This window comes from Triturus cristatus, chromosome 3_2, assembly GCF_964204655.1.
Source record: "Triturus cristatus chromosome 3_2, aTriCri1.1, whole genome shotgun sequence".
Taxonomy (NCBI): Eukaryota; Metazoa; Chordata; class Amphibia; order Caudata; family Salamandridae; genus Triturus; species Triturus cristatus.
The window spans coordinates 205,622,353-205,646,560 of record NC_140584.1 but is presented as its reverse complement, the minus strand read 5'-3'; positions in this window follow the sequence as shown (position 1 = coordinate 205,646,560).

The following is a 24,208-nucleotide window of genomic DNA, read 5'->3' as shown; positions in this document are numbered from 1 at the left end:
GAATGGGATTCAAGGCATGGACAGAACATGGGATATGAGAAATCATAGCAAAGATCAGATTGGCAGTAACATTGCTCCCATTGTCAGACGCCACAAAACCAACTTGTTAGGAGTGTCGCTGCTGCCACTCAGAGGAAACACAAGGAGATGATGGGCGGAGCCCGGAAACTTCTCAGTCACTCACCCCCAGTCACAGATCTGGGTTGAATCCATCATCATTCTTTAGCTCACTTTGCCACTCCAGTTCAGACCCAGCCATATGCAAATCAGTCTCAGCCCTGTTCCTTATGGGGACAGTCAGGCCCGAACTGCCAAGCCAGGCCCTTTCTAGCCCGGAAACAAGCATCCTGGGAATGGTTTCGGGGTAACACCCCTCATCAGTCAGGCCAGCTTGAATCCACTGCCACTCATACAACACAGTGTCCACCTTAGCCTTCATATCTGTATCTGAAGGCAAATTGTAGGTTGACATTGTGTACTGATGCAGTGGGCGACTGAAGAGGATGTATCAGCAATAGTGCATACCAAGTGCTTTGTGACAGCTATAAAGTCTATGTGCACTAGTCCACATGTCCATGGCCAAGTACACCAAACCCCGTTCCACATTGCTCTGTGCTGAATGTACTATGCTCCCCACCAGCTGGTAAGGTTCTGGCACCGCAGTCCTGGAAAAGTAGTGTTGACTTTGTATGTTCCAACACAGGGCCAAGAAAGCACTGCCTGAAACCCACATTCTCCACATAAGAAACACACGCCTGTGTGTTGGTGGGGAGCATTGGGATTTTTTGTTTTAAAAAAAAAAGGCGTAACAATTATCCCATGTGACATAATAGCCTCTAGTAGTTAAAGCAGCAGTGGGTGGAGACAAGATACTGATGGGGGATAGGCCTATGAGGGGAGGGAAGCAACACCTTGATCTGCTAAGCTGGAATGTAAACGGATTGAGGGTGAAAGGAAGACAGCGTTTGATTCTTCAATACCTAAAAAAATAGCTCAGCTGAAATCTTTTTTAAGTTCAAAAGAATTTTATTAGACAAAATAAAGGTGTCGATACAGAAGAAAACCTGAAGCATAACAGCAATATGAGCTACACAATAGAACATGACTATGAAAATAAACATGAGATTGAAAAACAACAAATAACTGAGGCTAAATAACAAAAAGCAGTATTGGAGGTAATGTGCAATAAATGAATTATAAAAAATGCAAAGGAACAAGCAGGTCAATCAAGGAGGCTTAGAGACCTCCTGCTGAAAGGGAGGCAAATGAGATGAGCGTTTGGCACAAATATCAAGGTACAGGGTTACAGGAAGCCACAGATCCTGTCTCTTTTTGGCCAAATTCAGGGGGTATACAAAGACAGTATCTAGTCTGTGATTATGACATACATTGTACCACCATGCTCTAAAAGAAATATTAGCAAAATGTTTCCAATTAACAGTAATTTGCTGGAACGCAACAGCTAGCAATAGGTCAACAATTTGCATATTAAAATCAGTGTCTGCCCTACAGGGAGAGAGACTGCCTAAAAAGATATTAACAAAGGAGAAGGGAAATGCAGTATGAAATATGGCATTAATTTGGACCCAAACTTGTTTCCAAAAGTTGTGCGTAGCAGTACAGGAAAAGAGCATGTGAAAGAGAGAAGCCTTAGGTGCCGAGCAGGACCAACAAAGGTCAGGTGTTAGAGGAAACCTCTTATTCAACATGTGGGGAGAAAAGAGGAGTCTGTTATAGATAAAAAAGAGGGTTTGTGTGAGAGAAGCAGCCCTAGACGACTTACGAAGCTTGGTCCACACTTTATCCCAAAGAGAAGTGGGCCAGGAGACGTCAAAATCAGACTCCCACTCTTCCTCTACCTTGGATTTTGATCTAGGTGCGGGAGTTTTGTGGAACGAGTGGTAAATTGAGGAGGCAGTGGGATAAGTACGTAACAAGGAGTGGAGGCGCAGAGTAGGGCTGGGAAGGTCAGATTGAGTGGGAGAGCTAGAGAATTGGGTATAGGCGGACATAACTGCGATCTTGAGTGCGAGATACTTACGGATGAAAGAGCGAGGAAGACCAAACTTTCGGCTAAGAACGGGGAAGGGTAAGAAGTCGGAGCCAGAAAAGAGATGGGACACCCAAATCAAGCCCTTCTGCCTCCAAGATTTCCAATAAAAGGGTTTGTGGTTAATGAGGATACTATTCTTATACCAAATGGTGGAATTGAGAAATTCAGCGACAGAAGAAGGGGAGCTTGGGAAAGTGGAAAGAAGAAGTTTGGTAGTAAACTTATGTATGGGAGTGGAAATAACCTGGGGCTTACGAGAAAACGAGAGATATTCAGCAAAAGTGAAGGGGGATAATGAAAGGCGCTCAATAGCAAGCCATAAGGGGAAGGATTCAGCAGGATCCCGTAACCAAAGGGAGGCTTGACGCAGAAGGAACGCTTTGTGATAAGTGGGGAAATCTGGGAAGTCGACCCCACCCTCTGACTTGGGAAGTCGTAGTCTGCACAAGGACATGCGCGCTTTTTTGCCGGACCAGAGGAAGGAAGAGAGAACAGTATTTATTTTTCTAAAAAACTTAGCTGGAATAGGCACCGGAATAGTGGAGATAGTGTGTAGAACTATTGGGGAGAGCATCATTTTAATCGTGTCAAGACGACCCCACCAGGAAAGGTAAAGTGGGTGCCATCTGGAGGTGAGATCGGACAGTTTCTGGGTACATTTATTAAGACAAAACGAGACAGTGTCAGGGAGAGAAGGGGTAATATACAAACCAAGGTATTTAATATGTGAGGGACTCCAGGTGAAATTGGACGCAGCGAAATCAGGTTTAAAGGTAAATTTAGTAAGGGGCAGGATTTCACACTTGTCATTATTCAACTTATAACCAGAAATTTGGGAGTATTCATGAACTTCAGATAGAAATGTGGGAATAGAAATGGCAGGGTTGGACATAAAGAGTAGGATATCATCCGAATAAGCAGCAAGTTTGATGTTGGTCTGTGAGATTTGGAAACCATGCAAATGAGGATTTTGGCGGAGTTTTGAAAGGAAGGGTTCTAAGGCCAGGTTAAAAAGGAAAGGGGAGAGGGGACAACCTTGACGGACACCTCTACCTAAGCTGAAAAAAGATGATACTAAACCATTAGCGCAAACCGCCGCTCTGGGACTGGAATACAGAAAAGAAACAAAAGAGATAAAATTAGGACCAAACCCAAACCATCTGAGGGCGGAAAAAAGGAAAGTCCACTCTACCCTGTCAAACGCTTTTTCGGCGTCCAAAGCAATTGCCGCTAACGAGTCCTTGAATCGTGAGGATCTGGACAAGACATTAAACAGAAGCCTCGTATTGTCTGTGATGAAACGGCCTTTAACAAATCCAGATTGTTCCGGGCCCAACAAGTCAGGAAGAAAAGGGTCTAATCTTATGGCAAGGGATTTAGCATACAACTTGTAATCAATATTGACCAAGGAAATTGGTCTATACTTCTTATAATATTGGGCGTCTTTACCTTCTTTGGGTATAATACATATATGGGCGTCTGAAAAAGTACCAGAGGAAGTGCCACTGAGTATAAAAGAGTCAATAAGAGAGTGCAATCTGGGTAATAGTAATTTGGAAAAGTGCAGATAAAATTCGACGGTAAATCCGTCCGGACCTGGGGCCTTATCTTTCTTGAGTGACTGAAGTGCAGTATGTAGTTCGGAGCTAGAGATGGGCAATTCAAGAGTGGATAAGTCAACAGGAAAATTAGAAGGTGCCTTAATTGTAGAGAAGAAGGTGGCAAGAGATTGGGCAGTAGGATGAGTTTCAGAGGAGTATAGCGTGGAGTAAAAACGGGAAAATTCCTCTAAAATATCGGCATCTGTGTGCTTTAAAACAGAATTAACATCATAGATAGACTCAATATTCAATTTGTGTTGCTTAACTTTTAAATAATTGGCTAAAATCTTCCCCGCTCTGTTCTTTCCCCCATAAAATTGTGAACTAGATTTCAACAAGTATAGCGAAGCATCATCAGTAGATTGTTTGTTAAATTGCATCTTAGCCTTAATAAGAGTAGTCAAACTCTCCTGCGAATGAGAAGTATAGAAAGAATGTTCCAATTTTTTAATCGTGAGGAGGAGATCACTTGCGTGCATGCGAGCAGCCTTGCGCTTCCTGGCTACATACTCAATGATGAACCCCCTGGCTGCAGCCTTAAAAGCGTCCCAAATAGCATGCTTAGGCAAAGTGGGTGTATCATTAATGGTGAAAAATTCTTCAGTAAACTCAACAAAAGAAGTGGTGAATTTGGGATCGAGCAATAGAACATTGTTGAAGCGCCATCGCTTTGGCCCAGTGGATTTGGGTAGGATATCAATGTTAACCAGAACAGGGGCATGATCAGAGAACAGTATGAGACCAATATCGGCACAAGTGAGGGATTGGGAAATATGATGAGAAAGGAAGATGTAATCAATGCGGGACTGTGAATGGTGGGATGGGGAGTAAAAGGTAAACTCTTTAGTAGTAGGATTACATAAACGCCAGGCGTCAATGAGTTTATGCTGGGAAATTGCTTGAGCAAACAGTTTATGAGACTTATTAGGAATGTAGGATGCTTTGGATTGCCGATCTAAAAAGGGATCGAGGGGTAGGTTGCAGTCACCTGCCATAATAAAATTGTCATCAACGTATTCAGAAATACGAGAAGCCATTGTGCACCAGAAGGCAGGATCACCACCAGTAGGTGCGTAAATGTTGAAAAGGGAGATGGGGAAACCATTCGAGGAGAGTTTGACGTACAACCATCTACCTTCAGGGTCCGACTCAAAAGACAAGAGCAAGTGAGATTGTCGTGGTCAGGTATAATCGAGTGCCACTAACCTGACAGCCGGATACAGCAGGAACGATGCTAGGTAATCTCCTCCCCTCAGAAGTGACACCTGCGCGCAGCGTATATATATGCGGCACAGATAACACTCCTACCGGGGAAGGGAAAAAAAGGGACAAAGGAAACAAAAAATAGATTTGTCGCCTGCACTGCGGACGCACTTGGCGGGAAGGATGAGGTCTTGCTTCAGCTCCTCCCTCTAGTCTCTGAAATGAGAGCACAACATACATTCAGCAGGTTCTACAATCCAGCGTTTCCCAACCTCCTCCCACCTCTTTAGACTGTAGCTCACAATGTGTATCCGCAAGGAAGCAGTCGTAGAAACAGGCGAATTCTTAAGATCAATAATGCAGCTCTAGACTTATACAACAGTCTTGAATAAGGAAGTTGCAGGATACTTATCCAATCACGCCAAGATCGGCAAGTCTGGCACCGACGTTGATTTTCTTCCAGCTGAAATCCAGCGCTATCATAAGCGCACCATGTGAAGAACAGTCCCTCCTGTACCAAGGTTAACAGCACTCTGGCAAGGGGGACGCTGACAACCAGGGACTCTTGCGGGGGAGGAGCGCGACTCCGTGGCAGTGTCGCGTTGGGAGAGTCTCCGGCAGGAAAGTTCAATCCTCCCAGGGCATCGTCACCGGTATGCCAGTAAAGAATAAAGTGTGGGGACACAGGTTGGAGTTCACCCAGCTTCCGTCTGAAGTTAGGGCGGTGTAGGTAGCGGAGTAATGACTGGTGCGGGGAGCATGCGCAGTGCTCTCCTACTGTTCGAAGAGCCTGCTGCGAGTCCCGCAGGGGAGAGAGTGTTTCTCTGCGTCCCGTCGGGTCAAGGGTGCGCGGAGGCCAACCGCCTTCCAGGGACAGTGTGGCGGATCGGCAGGGTTCAGGTATCGCGGTTCTCCCGCGCTGCGGGAGAGTCTCTGTGGTGCGAAGCAGGTGCGGGGGATAGCAGGCTTCCGTGCTGCGGTTCCTTCCTTGTTGGCTCGAGGTAAACAGCGTTACGTGAAGCGAAGCTTCACGGCATAGATTCGGAACTTGAGTGTCAAGCACCGCCTTGCGTGGGGGCGGGGCTTATATACTGACGGCAGTGGTTCCCAGTGCACTGTGGGAGTTGTAGTGTACCGGCCCCTCAGTCATACGCATTCACGCCCTTCCTGCTCTACGGCGCCCCCTCTGCTGGGCCATGACAGAGATAAGGATTTGCGAATTAACACAACCACACCATTTCTCTTACCATCACCAGGAGCAGAAAACACATCACCTACCCAACCCCTCTTAAGCTTAGCAGCTTCAATATCAGACAAATGGGTTTCTTGCAAGAAGGCAATGTCAACATTCAACTTAGCTAAATGAGAAATAATTTTTTGCCTCTTAATAGGATAGTGAAGACCTTTAACGTTCCAAGAAACAATACGCACAGACATTAGGAATTAGTGAAGGAGTAATGTAAAGAAAAATTAAACCATTGAAAGACAGCCTCGAAGAAAAAAGAGAACATAGGAAAAAGAAGGAAATAGTAAGAGTAGAGGAGAAATGGAATGAACAAATGAGAGAAGAATAAAGGGGAAGCAAGGGATATCATAGAGATAGAGAAAAGCCAAGGTGTTGCTGAGAACGATAAAGAGGTAAAATGAAATTCAGAGATGTTAATAAGTAAGGTTAAGTGAAACAACGAAAAGAAAATGCGCACAATGACCAATGAGTAGATAGGACACAGAAAAAGAAGATCAGAGGGAAAGGAACGCAAGTATGAGTCATGGGAGAAATGATGTAGCAGGGTGATAAAATGTAAAAATAGAAAGAAGCATGACCAAGGGAACCAGTAAGCGACAAGAGTAAGGAAGAAGAGAAAGAAGGAAGAAGAGAATGAGCACATAGAAAGTATTGACACCAATAAACCCGAAAAAATGAAGAGAAAGAACAAAGTAGGGAGAGACAAAATAAGAACATACCTGTGAAAAAGGGGATGAGGGGAACTTACAAGGGGCAGCTCAACGAGGGTACAATCAGGAACAAGGACAAGCAAGGACGTACGTGGAAGTAGGGGGAGGGAGGTAGGGCCAACTGAAGAAGGCAGGACACTCGGGGTCAGTGGGACGTCCAACCAGAGAAACAGGACGGAACGCACAACAATGATCTGTAAGGGAAGAAAGGTAACAAAGTTAGGCGGCGGCGGACGACAAGGGCAAAAAACATGTAACGAACAGAACAAACCAAGGAATCTCAACGTCAGTAACAAATACTACAATGAAAAATAAACACTCAGCATGAGAACATGTACGTTTAAGACCGATTGAATTAGAGAAAACAACAGACATAAACAACTAGAACATCGTAATAAAACTTCAGAGAGAGTCATGGTGGACGAGAAGAGGAAGGGCCAGATAGCTCCATCTCAGCTTGACCGCAGGAATTCAGGAAACTCCGAAGTCGCGTAGGCTCCTCATATGTCGTAGTCTTATTATTGTAGGTGACTTTGAATAAGCAGGGATGGAAAAGACCATATCTAGCACCGATGGAACGAAGATCAGGTCTCATGTCCAAGAAGGCCTTACGACGATTCGCAGTAGCTCTGGCATAATCCTGCGCAAAGAACAAGGTGGAACCAGACCATGTGAGACGAGGAGAGGCTCTGGCCGCAGAGAGAACTTTCAGCAGGTCTGTGTATTCCAAAAAATACATTATTACACCTCTAGGCTTCACTGGCGTGGAGGAAGAGGAGGAGGCTCGGCCAAGTCTGTGGGCACGTTGGATATTGAGCGGGATGTCATCAGGCAAGTGTAGAAGCTTGGGAAGAAAAGACTTGAAGAAAGCGATAGGATCATTCCCCTCACATCCTTCCACCAGGCCATAAAGGCGAAGATTGTTGCGTCTGTTTCGATTTTCCAAGTCCTCCACCTGTTTCTGGAGAGAGGAGATCTGCGCGTGCAAGTGGGTGACCTTGGCTGCAGAATCTTGAAGAGAGGAGACATCACGTTCCACCGAGGACACTCTTTCATCCATTGAAGCCCAATTGTAGGTAAGAACCTGCAGCTTAGCATTTGTTTCCTCCATAAAAGGGCGCAAGGCCCGTATCTCTTCGAGGATTAGCTCCATTGAAATGGTCGAAGAAGATTTAGGAGGCGAAGGCGGATCCTTTTTTAACCTCTTAGGCGTCATTTTTGCTGAAGATTGTGAAGAAGTTTCCATATTTGGCGTCGCCTCGTTGGCAGAAGAAGGCTGGGACGCTTCTAAGTGAGCCAGCTCCGTGAAAAGCTTGGAGTTTTTAATGTAGTTGCGCCTTTGAATCTTGCCAGAACCATCAGCCATCAACGTGGTAGTGAAGTGCAGGTTCACCCTGCTAGACTGAGGACAGAAACAAACGATTTGCTCGTTCCAATGAACGTGGAGATTAAAAAGGAGCAGTAAAAAGAGTTGATAAGAAGAAAAAGAAAAAAGAATAACAAAAAGAAAAAACAAATGCCAGAGAAATTTGGATACCACAGAGCCAGGCGAAGAAGAGGAATGCTCAAAATGGCTGCCAAAGTTGAGGTGAGCAAAAAAAAATATATATTTTAAGTCTGTGAAACAGCCATGTATGTAATAAAAAAAAAAAAAGAAAGAAAAAGTCACCTAGTGATGTAGATCCATGTTGTTGGTGTTGTTGGGAATATTGCAGGATCCATGTGGCAGCCGGAAGCACAAAGCGCGATAGAACGCGCTACTGAAGGAATTCTGGCAGAGATACACAAAATGGCGGTCGCGGCCGATGCAGAGCCGCGACCGGGAACGAAAGCAGGCAACAAAGTCAAAGTAGGTCCGCCACGGCGTGAAAAGAGGATTTAGGGCATGCCTGATACGTTCCGACGAACAGCGCTACCTTTCATTGTTCGCCTAAAGAGCGCGAACCGCCGATAAACTCTGGCGCGGGCGGAGCCCCTACGCCGGCGCCGCCATCTCCCTCGGGCACCTAGCCACGCCCCCCCTAAGCTGAAATCTTAATGATCCAGGAGACCCACCTTTTACACTCAGAAAGCAAGGCACTATTTGGAAAACTAAGATGGGTAGATAAGATTATAGCCACAGATCAGCAATGTTCCTCGAAAGGGGTCGCAGTGATAATCAAAACAAATTCAGGGATAGAGGTAATAAAGTCTCAGGTTGACGATAGAGGACGCTGGGTTATAGTAGCAATTAAGTGCCGGGGGAGTAAATATACTATAGTCAGTTATTATGGACCTAACGGGGACGATATTACTCTGAATAATTTATGCCTTGCATTAGCAGACTTTGACTCATCTCTGATCATGTGCGGAGATTTTAACATACTTATTAATAATAAACTAGACAGGCCCTCCCCCAGAACCCAGGTGGCAGTCCCGCGTGTTAAAGCCCATCTCCTTACTATACTTAAGAATTTTAATCTCTGTGACGTATGGTGGAAAAAAATGGGAGAGAGAAGGGAATATTCCTTCTACAGCAAGAAGAATGCCCACTATTCTAGAATAGACTACATGTTTATGGAGCATTCCGATCTTGATAAAATCAGCTCAATATAATATTTACCTATACACCTATCTGACCATGGTGCCATACTCTTGAAACTCGAACCCCCCCCTGAGGCATCCCTGAGGAGGTGGACTTTAAATAGAAGATTTATTTTGCAACCTTCAACAGTTGTTTTTTTGAAATCAGAAACTGCTAGCTTCTTTCGGGAGAATTTGGGGTCAGCCAGCATACATGTGGTTTGGGACACTTTTAAGGCCTGGTTGAGAGGGGTATAAAAAGGAGCGGTTGTGGGTTGGGACAGGGCCGAGAGGAAAGAACTAGCTGACTTAGAAGCACAGATAGCAGGGGCAGAGACAGATTTAAAGGCGAGTGGTTTTCCTGGGACAGACAATAACCACCTAATTAAGAGAGTTGAAGAGCTGCAGCTGAAGTTTAGAATTAGGTCTGAAGAGATTCTACTCCAAAAATGGGAGGCAAGCAAAATGAGCGACATTGAGCAGGGGGAGAAGTGTGGTAAACGTCTTGCAATGAAGAATAGGGTGGATAGATCCAATAACTACATCCCCAAGATTAAAGTCGGCTCTCAAGTTGTGGAGGATAAAGGCAGCATAGAACAAGCCTTTGCACAATTCTTTCAGGAACTCTACCAAGAAGATCTTCAGGTGGCAGAGGAAAATATAGATGAGTGGCTTAAAGAGAAACAACTCCCTATATTATCTCAGGCCAGTCAGGGATTCCTTACATCAGAAATAACAGGGTCCGAGATACTAATGATTTTAGAGGCAGCAAAGAAAGGGAAAGCTGTAGGTCCAGATGCTATTCCAACTGAGGTCTATGTGATTTTGAGGGAGGAAGTTATCCCGATTTGGCTAAAATTGTATAATGGTATCCTAGACGGTACATCCCCCCTGTCTGATTCCTGGAGCGATGCAGTTATTGCATTGATTTTAAAGCCAGGGAAGGACCCAACACAATGCCAGTCATACCGGCCAATATCCTTACTAAATGCCGACTATAAGCTCTTTGCCGGAATTTGGAACAAACGGCTTAGTAAGATTGCAGGGTCTATAATTCACATGGACCAAAAAGGTTTTTTACCAGGACAATAGATGTCTGATCTAGTACATACCTTAATTGGGTCAGTTGACTTGGCCTCGTCACAGGATCTCCCTCTATCAATCATTACTGTTGATGCAGCCAAGGCCTTCGACCGGGTGAATTGGCACTTCCTGGACAGGGTCCTGAAGATCTTTGGTTTTGCTGATAGATTTAGGGAAGTGCTGAAAAAAATATATAAGTCCCCACGGGCTCAGATTTTGGTTAATGGCAACCTTTCCCCTCTGGTCAAGATAGGGTGTGGCACCAGGCAGGGCTGCCCGCTCTCTCCCATTTTATTTGATCTGTATATAGAACCATTAGCCCAGAGTATAAGATTAAATCAGAAGATTGTCCCTTTTCAAACAAATGGATTTGTACGAAAGTTAGCATTGTACGCGGACGATCTGATTTTACTATCATCTAATGTCAGTATCACACTTTCAGAGCTTGTAGCTAAAGCCCAAACTTTTGGGAGTTTATTGGGCTATGAGATAAACAATGAGAAAACCGAGATCATGGCCTGGAATATTGTAGACCAGGAGGGAAACTTTGCCAAAAAACTTAGATACTTAGGAGTTATAATAACTCAGGATCCCGCTCAAATCCCTAAAACCAATTTAGATAGAGTCTCAAAGGAGGTCGATGCACTATTAAAGAGATGGCAGAATATTTCATTGTCACTCTATGGGCGGGCGAATTTGATTAAGATGTGTGTCCTTCCAAAGTATACTTACATTTTTAACAACATCCCTTTAGAATTCGGAAAAACTGATATCCTTAAAATCCAGGGCAAGATATCCTCTTTTATCTGGGCAACTAAAGCGATCCAGTTATCCTGGAAAAAACTCAGACGTAAACTTCAGAGAGGGGGGGTGGGCCTACCTGATTTTCAGCTGTACTGTTGGGCCTACCAATTTAAAGAACTGCAGGATGTTATTGCTTTCCCCAGACGATTCACTGATAGGCCGCATGTTTAAAGCTATGCTAGTAGGGATAGTAGAGATAGGTTTTATGTATAAATTTGGTTCCCCTAAAATTTTCAAAACAATCCGCTTAAAGACCCTGCGTATGGTGGCTAGGCTGTGGTTGGACTGCCGAGACTGTTTAGGACTTTATTATTACAGTGAATGAGCTCCAGTTTGGGACTCTCCTGGTACACCGGAGTGTCTCTCAGACACTCTTGCTTATCCATTAAAAGAGGCAGGAGTTGTATACTGGAGGGATCTTGTACAGGGTGATATATGTCATTCCTAGGAATATTGGAGTCATATTACTAGCGGAACTCTGTCAAGGTTCAAGTTCTACCAGCTTTCTTCCTGGGGCAAGAGCCAACGCTGGCCACTATGGGAGATAATAGTCTGGAAAACGAGCCGCTAGGAAGAAAGAAGTAGCGCAATGGTATAACCATCTCTTGGAAGCAACACACAGGAAGATGGAGCAGCCATATCGAGTCTGGGAGAAATATGTGCTGAGTGAGGAGCTGGAAACTTTATGGCAAGTATCTCTGGACATTCTTTACCCCCTGATTAAATCCGCTGCACTCAGAAGAAACCACTTTTTTACACTCCACAGGATCTCCTGGTCTCCACATAAGGTATCCTTGATAAAGGGTGGTGGAGAAGCCAGCTGTCTGAGATGCGGCTGCCAGAATGCAGATGGTGTCCACGTACTCGCTTCTTGCCCTAGAACACAAGAATACTGGACAAATGTGGGTAAGACGATTGCCAGGGTCCTGGATAGCGATGTGGAGGTAAGCCCATTACTTATTATATTTGGCACTGTTCCTACATTGGGGGGGTGTTAGGCTTGACAGGATCTCAACAAAATTTGGTGTTTCACCTGATATTGCTTGCTAGGAGGGAGATCTGTAAATTGTGGCGCCAGATGTCACCCCACACTTGGAACGCTTGGTGGAGTTCTGTAAGATATTTCAGAACTCTAAATCAAAGAGTAAATGTTTATAGAGAAAGGCCAGATAAGGGGTTATTTTGGAATCTTTTGGATGATGTGGCTTTTGGTTGAGTCTATGGATAGGATAACGATCCGATGATTAAAACCTCTGGTCAGCTCAGGTTGTATGATACGGATATTCCCTGTAAAGAACATTAGCTGAGAGTGGAATTACCAAGTTAATATGCACCGGAGGTGGTATAGGTCGAATGGGTGCTATAGCTACGGAGGTCTTATGAGGAAAAAGAAAAAACACACACCTGTCCTGGGAGTGAGGAGATTGAGCTCCTGAACCAGCTGGTGGTTCCTGTCATAAGGCACCAGGTAATCCAGAATCCCAGGCAGGGTTGAAGGCCGCGACTAGCATTTCTTGGCACTGGTCATGGTAATGTTGTCAGAGTGTCGAAAGGCTTGCAAGAGGAAATTGCAGTGATTGCACCCTTTGAAATGGACTTGTTTTGTCTTCCACCCTGACAGTCTTATAATAATAATAATAAGGGAATTTTATAAAGCGCTTGGTTACGCTCACAGCGTGTCCCCGCGCTAAAACAGAGAGACTCCCATCAGACTCAGCCCTTGAGACTGTGCAAGCTAGCGTGTATATAAGTATGTTTTTAGCTTCCTCCTGAAGCCAAGTTCAGATGACTCAAGACGAAGGTCCAGAGGTAAAGCATTCCAGCTCTTGGCCGCCAGGTAGCGAAAAGATCTGCCTCCCATACGAGCTCGCCTTATCTTCGGGACCTTTAAAAGGGCTCCGTGGGACGAGCGAAGGGAGCGTGTTGGTACATACCTGGTGATCAGGTCCTGGAGCGGTATTGGCGCTTTCCTAGTGAGAATACGGTGGCAGGTACAAAGGGCCTTAAACTCAACCCTGCTCCTCACTGGCAACCAGTGAAGAGCCCGAAGGGCAGTATTAGAGGACTCTCTTTTGGGAAATTTTAAAATGAGGCGGGCAGCTGCGTTCTGCAATACCTGAAGGCGATTTAAGGCCTTGTTGGTTGCTCCCAGGTACAGCAGATTGCCATAATCTAGGCGTGACGTAACGAGGGCGTGCACTTATGGTGTTTATTGAGGTGGGAATTTTGACTCAATGTACCTAAATGTGAAACCAACTCCCCCAACCGAGAGGCCTGTGGCTAAGTAAGAAAACTGCTATGTTAGGTTTGTTGTGGTCAAGGGTGAAGCAGCTTGCAATCCCACATCAGAGATGTCTCAAACGACGGCGACGCAGGCTCAGCAGCAGTGAGTGTGCCCTGTCTGGGAACCTACACAGCACTAGTTGAGATTTTAGGAGCTGCATGTTTGCATCCAAATTTTCTATTAACAGCATGCTGTTGAAGCGTGGCTGACTGAGATGGCTGGCTTGGCTACTCCGCTGAGGCAGCTGAGTTCCTCTGCTCCTCCGGGTACTGATGATCATCATCTTGAGCACTGCAAGGGCACAACTGTCCTTCTGCCCTAGATTGTGGTGGTGACCTGCTGACTTGCACCCAATGGCATGCTGCAAGCTTTATTAGAACTCTGGCTCCAACTCTGAACCTGATGAACTCGTTTACTTTTCTTGTAGATGCCACTATCTAGATCTTCGGTGTTGTATTGCACAGCCTTCTACCTGGAGCTCATGATGTCTGCAGGATCAGTTCTGCGCCAATCATATGCCAATTTCTATTGACGATGTGTTCAAGAGGCTGCAGGAAGCAAAGGAAAATAGCCATCAAGTAACTTCATGGAACTGGGGGAAAAACACAGGTATCCGAAAGCAGAAGCCAATGGTGGCAACTACTTGAGAAAACAGAGGGCACAAAACAAGCAAAAAAAGGCAGAAACAAAGCAAACAGCCTGCAGAAATGGAAAGCTACATGCATAATGGACACCACCATCCTTATGCCAACTCCGACTGCCCACAGTCAGCCTCATATTAAACAAGCATTGTCATAGCCAATAGGTCTCACCTTTGGGATCTTATAAGTGTTTTTTAGAAGTATTGGCTTTGTTAATGTGTTTAAGCTCCTTTGTAGAGCAGTGTGGCTGATGTGCAGCATGTTGAAAAGTTATAATAAAAAAGTGTTATAAGCATTTTTGTTACCTTATATATAACCAAGTAAACATTATGTACAAATGAACGACCCTATTACAAAAAGGATTAATATATACAATGTCTTCTAGTTTATCTGTCCTGGTGCTGAGGTGATGCTTAGTTATACTGACATGGTGCTTGCGTTGTGATGTGCTTGTGCGGAGGTGGTGCTGAATGATGCCGAGTTGGTGTTGTGCTGCGGTAATGCTGAAGTGGTGCTGAAGTGGTGCTGAGGTGGTGCTGCGCTGATGCTGTGATGGGGCTGCTGAATTGGTGCTGTGCTGGTTGTGGTGCACTGTTTAATATGAGGCTGATTGTGGGCAGGCGGAGTTGGCATAAGGATGGTGGTGTCCATTATGCATCTAGCTTTCCATTTCTGCAGGCTGTTTGCTTTGTTTCTGACTTTTTTGGCTTGTTTTGTGCCCTATGTTTTCTCAAGTAGTTGCCACCATTGGCTTCTCGCCTTATTTTATGAGAAGAAGAAAAACAATTAAAGTTTTTTTTTCCTGTTTAAAGCTCTCTCGCACATTTTACAGACAAAAAAAGAACGATTAAAATCTGCTAGGAAGAACGTTCTGAAATGTACATTTAAAAAGCTTAGAGGCCCTGTCTGAGGTTAGTGGTCTCAATATGCCCCCTCCGCTCTGTTTTGCATTCACTGGTTTCTTCGTTATATTTTTAAAAAGATGGTTAGCAAAGTGTCCCACCTCAGTGTTAAAGAAATCATGACAACAGTTTGTAACTGCGAAAATATTGTGCACTGTAATTTATTCTAAAATGTTTATTAGTGAGCGATCGGAGGAGGTGATGGCTAATTTAGCGAGTCAGCTCCGTTGAGCTCGTCTTGAAACGTTACAACCAAGCGTCAGTACCGCCGGTTGTCTGTAGTCATGGCTCGGGTGTGGCCTCCTTGATAAGGGCCAAGGTCCGTGGGTCTGAGAGGGCAGTAAGCCTGGGTGTGTCCCGATCCGGTCAGAGCTCCGCTTGGTTGTAACTTTTCAAGACGAGCTCAACGGAGCTGACTGGCACCAGGCAATCACAGGACACGGCTGTAGAAATAACTTTTCTCCTCGCAGCCCCACCAAACAACGATCGCCCTGAAGAAGTTCATTGTTTAATGAACGAAACGCGTTGGCTGGAACTCAGTTTTGTCGGATGACTTTGAAAATAAAGAAATGATTTTTGATACAACTTCACAAGTGAACATACTTATTGAACTGACCACCTGGGTCGTGCACCACTCCATATTCTGTTGAACATCGCACAGCAGCCCTTCGAAAAAGTGTGGATAAACCTGGAGTCTCTACAGTAGCTGGCAGGAGATGATGCGCAATAAACATTTGTGTTTCTGGGGCCAAAACAGTTCATTGTAATTTTTGAAAGGGGAAATTACTGCTTTTCTTTCTTTTATAACGGGTCTAAATCCAGCTCTCTTTGGCCGCCAGAGCATTACCCGAGTTTGATTTTTTTTAGAGAGGTACAAAGAAGACAACGCATGTTTGTTTTTATGCAAGAAAATCGAATGTGGGAAGCCCTGGGTGTTCTGAAATCACACAAGTAAATAAATGCACGTTTTCCTGAAATTGAGTTGTACTTTCTTACGTGTTGATTTCTTGAGCAACTTTCAGGAAACCGCCTTGAAAATGTTAGTTTTGCCGCGGGGGCCCTGGCGAGGGTGGGAGTAAAGCAGATTTATTTTTTCCTTTGCTCTTCTTTGGACTGGCATTCTGACGCTCTTTGAAATGAGATCAGTTTCAAGTTGTGCTTTAAAAGCCTTTCCCAAGGAGGTCCCTGCGCTCTTCAGGAGGGAAGAGCTGATAATACACATCCAGCCTGGCAAGCTGTTTATCTGGCTGGCTACAGAGAGGCAATTATCTCTGTCTCACTTACAGCCACAGCTTCCTCTTTTAATGCCTTATTTTATGAGAAGAATAAAAACAATGACATTTTTTGAGGTCTCGCCTACGCAGCGCGCATGCTCTGCATCGGAAGAGACCTCTTGGAATTGATTCGCTTTTTCGGGTAAAAACGTGCACGCGTTACATTGCTTTCAATGGCAACGCGTGCACGTTTGGCGATTCCCTTGCGGAAACGAGCTTTGGCGACATATGTTTGTAATTATCTGGTGCCCCTACTCACTCCCGCAAGGGAAACGCTGTGTGTGTGTGTGTGTGTGTGTGTGTGCGTGCACCACTACGCGCCTGCGCCCATCCTTATCTTGTTTTTGTTGCCTTGCATTCTGCCGAGTCCCCTGGCCAAGTCACCCAAAGATGCTTACCAAATGAGCTCTCACCATGTGTGCACGGCTTTTGGCACAGACTAACTGGTTCAGCAGTTTAAACGTCCTCAGGAGGGCATGAAGGCGCGGGAAGAAGGCATTTTCAAAGAGTCATGTCCAAAGTTTTTGTTTTTTTATTGATTTTTATATAAAATTAAACAAACAAACAGGTTTGCATGAGTTGAACCAATACATTCGCATTAAAACATTCTTTGTGCATGACATCAGTGAGGCATTGATTCCCAGACCTTTACATACCGGGGTGAGGACAATAAAAAAAATGGCATATCATCTGGCAAGCACCCTGCTACTCCCAGAATAGAAAGAGGCACTTTTATAATGCGAACAATAGGAAACCAAGCAATTACAGTACATCTGTTACATAACATGTCATCATTCGGGCTAGGGCATACAAATTATACTAACGCAAACAATAGTTAGCCTAAGATACCATCATCACATACAGAAGCTCCGCCTACGGCGCTAGGTGTTACATCCCCAGTTCGTGCTCGTAACCAATCAAGGAAAGGTGCCCATATGTCTCTAGGTCTGGACGCTGAGGGCATCAATTCCCAAAAGGTCGCCAGCTGTGCCTGGCCATATGTTACATCCCGAATCCAGGATTGCATCCTAGGAGCACTCCCACGACCCCACATGATCGCAACTTGCCTTTTAGCAAACAGGAGTAAGAGTGCATGCAATTTGCGCTTCGGTACTGGCGTGAGAGCCACGTATCCCAAGACTCCCACCAACGGGGAGGGACTAATCCTTATGCCCAAAATCTGGTCAGTAGCCGTGAAGACCTGTGACCAGAAACCCTCTACTACCGGGCATTCCCACGCCATGTGTAAAAAGGAGGCATCCTGTGCCCCACACCTCCAACAGTGATCATCAGGTCTGAGGCCCATTCTGTGTAAACCTAAAGGCGTCCTGTAATAGCGATGTAGAAATTTAAAGTGTACCAAGCGCAGCCTGTAGTTCGGCGACAGTTCCGCCATTTGAGCGCAACAATACTTCCACTGTTCATCAGTCAAATGGGGCACCAGTTCTGCATCCCATCTGAACCGGGCACCCACAGACACGATCGGGGCATCAGTCTGCATACAGGAGTATAATCGAGTTATAAGCCTCCGGGGCGACGGAGTGGCCAATATATTCTCCAAAGCCCGCAAGACTGGAGGCTGGGCCGGAAAATCAGCATGTAAAGCCCGACAGGCCAACCGTATTTTATGATATAGAAATGTGACTCCAAATGGTATCTCCGTATTGTCTACCCCATCTGGGGGCGCTCTGAACTGTCCATCTGGATATAGATCAGCAAAGGTGCGGATCTCCAGAGTCCGCGCCGCCTTGCCACTGATTTCATATTTTATGCCGGGTATTAGAGGATTATGCGCAAGTGCAGCAGAAGGTGCATATAGCAGTGGCAGTCCTGCCCTCTTCCGTAAACCTTCCCAAGCCCAACGCAATGTCTCAACGGTGTCGACCTCCTCAAGGGATCGCCTATAAGGTTGGAAAATTGCCACTTGCAATGGTAAGGGCTTGGCAATCGCCCGCTCAACGGCAACGTGTGGCTGAAAGGGTTTAGGGTGAACCCAGTAATGTAAATATTGCGCTTGCGCGCAAAGGGCATATAGCTGTACATCAGGCGCACCCAAACCACCCTGTTTGGTGGGCAATGTCAACTGCTCCCAGGACAATCTAGCCACTCTAGCCAATTCTACCCGCCAGGGACAACGGAAGTCTGCGCCACAACGCCACTTTGTCCTCCAACCAGTCCACAGCCGTTCCATAATTCAAAGTCCATAAAGCCTGTATGTCTCTGCTGATCCTAACCCCTAGATATTTTACTTCCGCCCCTTCCCACTTAATTGGAAACTCAGAAGCAACCTGTGTTGTGTTGTCCGTAAGTGGGAATAACATCGATTTGCCCCAGTTGATAGAGATGCCCGAAAGACCACCGAATCTGATAAACTCTCGAAGCACCACATCTAGGTTTTGCGATGGGTTAGTGATATATAAAGTCACGTCGTCTGCATATAGCGATATTAGCAAGCTATGGGCTGCAAACCCAATACCTTTATCTGTATGTTGCTGACATATTCGAGCAGCGAGGGGCTCCATAGCTATTGCGAATAGCAGTGGAGAAAGCGGACAACCTTGTCTAGTGCCGCGCGTAATTTTAAATGGGGCTGAGATGAGACTTGAGAGTATTGACGCACACCCTAGCCGAAGGACTATTATAAAGCAATTTTATCCAACGTATCAACATGGGCCCGATGCCCATCCGTTCAAGGATCTTAAATAGGAATGGCCATTCTAAGGAATCAAAGGCCTTAGTGAGTCATGTCCAAAGTTTGTTTCCATTCGAAAAAAAGTTTCTTGGATGGCGAATGCATGCTATCTCACTGTTTTCCTTGCCGTTCATGCTTCCTTCTCTCTCACACTCTCATCTCCGTATGCCTTCCACTTTGACACTCCTTTATCCCTAGACTCTCTCGTCTCTCTCCTGTCTCTGTTGTTCCCTGCTTCTCAGTCAGTTTCGTTTTCTAGGCTTCCTCTCCCTTTGCTGTCTCTCTTGCTGTCCTGTCGCTCCCCTCCCGCCAGCTCGCCGCCTCGGGTTACTTTGGATTGCCTCCCTTGTCTGGCTCAGACTTCCAGCATTGCCTCCCCTCCCTCCAGACTCTGGCTCGTCTACCTCCCAAATGTCTTACACTCTGTCTCATTCTTTCTCTCAGTCTTTCACGCCCTCGTTTTCTTCCCAGCCCCAATACTTGCTTCTTGCTACCCCACTATCTCCGGACCGCTTTGTATTCTGTTTTGCCATCCTGCTTTCGCTGATGTTCTCACAACTTTTTCTTCCACACGCTGCTGCTCTTGCTTCTTTCTCTCTCTCTCTCAAGTTTCTGGTTGTCACTCTATCTTACATTCACGCAGTTTCTTTCCGCTTCTGTTCATTTCTTCTCTTCTCTGTTTTTGTTATATCCACTGCCTTGGTTGGCCTCCGCAAGTCGCTTACAACCGACGAGCAGGAAAAGGGTCTGTCAGAGTTGAATTTGGAAAAAAACCACACAGCCCATTGTGCTTGCCTGTGCTCGCTGCGTTTACGCACTTCTACCCACTTACATTACAGCACGTGGGTGGGTGTCTGTGGCGGAACAAATGCATTTAGTGCGCGAGAGCATGTCTGTGTAGTTATGCCTCTGAGCAGCAGCCGCTGTTTTAGACAGGCGTAGAGTCTGGCTATCCGAAGTAAAGTCAGCACGGCAAGTTAGGGGACTTATTCGGAGTTTGGCGGACATTATACTCCATCATAAAGGCGGCGAATGTCACGGCTGCCGCGTAACAAGTGCATTATAGCTTTTTGACACTTGTAATATGATGAATGGTATATTTACCACTTTGTGATGGAGTAACCTTTCCTCTAAACACGGCCCTATGTTTTGAAAGCAGAGACATACTGTTCTCTTTTGGTAAGCATTTCGACTGAATACTGCCCAAATTGAGTGGCAGCATCCTGCCTTTCCACCCTCGTCTACGTAAACTTTCGGACTAAACACTTGACTGTGGTCATACATCCTAGCGCACTGAAGCAGCTCTGTACTTCGTATGTGCCATTTTATCAAAACATTGTAAATAATTAAGTGTACTTAAATGTAAGACAGTAGCCAAAAAAGTAAAATGCCTCCTACTTTGAACCAAAGCAAGTGAGCCGAACCCTCCCTAGAAACGTTCCCTTGTCTCTTCCATCCAAGCATCTATCTTTTCACCCTCCCATTCAACCTCTATCTATCATTTCACCTTTACATTTTATCACCCATGCATTCTTTCATTCATCATTCAGTCTTTCATCATTCCTTCCATCCACTGGCTATTCCATCCACCCATCCGTTCACACATCTATCATCTATGCATTCATCCACCCATCCATTCATACAGCCACCTATCATTTGACGGACCCATTCGTCGATAAAGCCTTTCATCCATCAATTGACATTTTGTTCATCATTACAGCCTCTCAGATTTCTATTCACTTTGCCATCCATTCTCTATGAGTTCCATTTACTCTGCCATCCATCCATCTCAAATTTGCATTTACTCTGTCATCCACCCATCCACTCACCCCTCCCTCCATCCATCATCCACTCATCAGTCCATCTTCTCAGATTGCCATTTACTCTACTCTCCTTTCACCCACCCATCCTCTCAGGTTTGTATTTAACCTGCCACCATTTTAGCCCACCTACCCAGACCACCCATCCATCCGCTCACATTTCTATTTAATTTGCCACCTTTTCAGCCACCTTGCCATCCACTCAGATTTCCTCGTACTCTGCTATCCATCTGTCCATCCATCCATATTCTCAGATTTTTATTTACTCTGCAGTCCAGTCACCCATCCATCCATCATCCACCCTCTCAGATTTCCAATTACTCAGCCATCCTTCCACCCACCCATCCATTCATCCTTTCATCCACCCATCCTTTCACTCACTCATTCATTCATCCTTTCACCCACCCATCCTTCTTTTCACCCACACATCCTTTCACCCACTCATCCAGCTACCCTTTCACCCACCCATTCTTTCATCCATTCATCTATCCATCCTTTCACCAGCAGGAGACCCAAACAGGTACCAGTACCTCACTCTCATAGGTTACAATAGTCACTAGACCCCCCAACAATTATCTGCATCCCGCCGTGGCATGACACCTGTAGCAGATGCCAGCGCTTCGTACCACGCCCTAACAGAAAACCCCGCAACAGGTACCAGCACCACACCCAACAAGCATTGGCATAGCCAATAGGTCTCGCCTTTGGGACCTTATAAGTATTTAGTTATGCAGCACAATATCCTTGGTGCAAAAACATTAACTGTTGCATGGCTAAACACTTACAAGGTCCTAAAGGCGAGACCTATTGGCTATGCCAATGCTTGTTTTTCCTGTTTAAAGCTCTTTCGCACATTTTACAGACAAAAAAAGAACGAATAAAATCTGCTAGGAGGAACGTTCGGAAATGTACATTTAAAAAGCTTAGAGGCCCTGTCTGAGGTTAGTGGTCTCAATATGCCCCTTCCGCTCTGTTTTACATTCACTGGTATTTTAGTTATATTTTTAAAAAGATGGTTTGCAAAGTGTCCCACCTCAGTGTTAAAGAAATCATGACAACAGTTTGTAACTGCGGAAATATTGTGCACTGTAATTCATTTTGAAATGTTTATTAGTGAGCGATCAGAGGAGGTGATGGCTAACTTAGCTGGTTAATGCACCTGCAGTAAAGATGTAAGACAAAGCTCAAGCGCTTCTAATGCACGGTAACTGATCGTAAAAACCCTGTGTGTGTACATAGAGCAGTTTAATTATATAATTTGCGTTTTAAAGTGATTGCTTGTGCCACTTAAGGCTACTTGTAGCACGGTTGCTTTGAACAGGACATGTGCGTCTGCGTTCCGGAGTACTTCTAGTCTAGGGGTTGTGGAATTAGCATTTTTGGTCAAATATTGGCCTTTTACGAAGCTTGAATTGTCTCTTGGTGGCCTCTCACACTCTGCCTGTCTGTCTGCCTTCTCTCCTGAGCTACTCCAGCGCTGCTCAGCTAGGATCCTCCCCTTCTTGGAAAAAATATATTTGCAATGCAATAGGTCTCACATTTAAATGCGAGACCTATGGCATTGGAAAGAAGTGTCCGCCAGTGTCCCAGCTGCTTGGAAAGTGAAAGTGCGAATGGCGCGCTGAATGTAAACAAAGCACGTCGTCCCTGCAGTAAGAGAAACTCAACAAAGAAAATAGTGCCTACAAGACTAAATACCAGGTATAGTGCAACAACCAAAGTAAAAGGGCCAGGTTACAAATGAAGACAAGGCGGTACTAAAGAGAGACTAACAAGCCTATTTAGGAATCAGAAGCCAGCATTTACGAAAGACAATGACACAAGCCAATGACAAATATGGGCGGAGAGTGGGCGGGGCTTCTATTCCATACTCCAGTACAGCAAGTCTCGCAGAACAGCGATGGCGCGCTGACTCTAGGCTCGACCTAAAAAGGGGAGACTGCAGCCAGACCATCACTGATAAAAGAAAGCAACCAACTTATAACAGACTTGTGGTAGGGAACTGGTGGTAACTGACAAGATAACTCCACAGCTTGTTGCTCTCGCTGTTGCTGCCACCCTGCCTTCCTGTGTCCTGAGCCAGTACTACTGGCAAGCTTTTTCCAGACTTCAGTACAGTGTGATTTCCGGCGCTCCCTGTTCACTGTGTACTCGAGCAAAGAGAGTCAGAAAGTGACCTTACTGCCTCACAGGTTGCCGTTTATATAGCCCGTAAGCCACATCTGTGTATTGAGACGACCAATACGGGGAGAGGCTGTGGCCTTACGGCCAAAGCTGGCGACTGTGGAGCTGGCGAACCAGGTTTGAGCCTCGGCGTCGGCTCAGCTTCCTGTGATTCTGGGCAAATCACCTGATCTCCCTGTGCCTACCAAAAAATGTATGTGTCCTTGTGTAACATAACTGTTGCTCATTTAAAGCGCTCCAATACCTTCAGGTCGAGTTCGCGCTATATAAATCTGCAAAAAAAAAATAACAGAGGACAGCACCCTGGCCAATAAGGAAGCAAGAAGAAATGCCACAGAAATGGAAGAAACTGGAAACTTAGCACGAGGAATGCATAGCAACTCCATGAACAAGTAAGAACAAAGGATTATGTGCTCTAAAATGCTCCTTTCCATTAAGAAATCCTAAATTCAGGCACAGCTTCGAGGATTTCGCTTGGCTGCTGGGTATGCAAAATAGGTGGATTTCTCATGTTTCTCATTTCACATGTAAATTTCTCCCACCTCTGAGCTTTTAACAGTACATTAAATGGGAATTCATAACTCGACCCCACTGCATAATAATGTGTCATTAATAAGAATGTTTCCACGAGTGTCCCGAAAGGAAGTATGTACACTCGAATGTGATTCTTAGGGTAAATTTTTTTTCATGGCATATTTTATTGGAATTTTGTTGGCATATAACATGATGGCCAACATGGCCCAATAAAAACATTACAGTGCTGTAACACCCCGTCACCCTCCCTCCACAATACTGATGCATATTCAGCAGGTCGACCATCCCTACCATCGCGAGACAATAATGACATGAGGCCATTCCAGGAGTGCATCTGTGTGTTAGGGGATGCGAGGGGACCAGGGGATTCATGATCATTCATTGAATTGTCGAACCTCTGTGTCAAGATTCTCAGGGTCATTTTGATTCACAGAGAGAACCTATTATAAGAAGATGTCTGGATACAAAGTGATGATGTCAGTCATTTTAATAACAGTTAAATTTATTCTGGCCAGAGCAGGCTTACAAAAGAAACTACTGAAGTAGCACTGAAAATTAAAACCATGGGTGATGCAATTTTGAAGGATTACAAGATTCTTCTCGAAAGGGGATTCA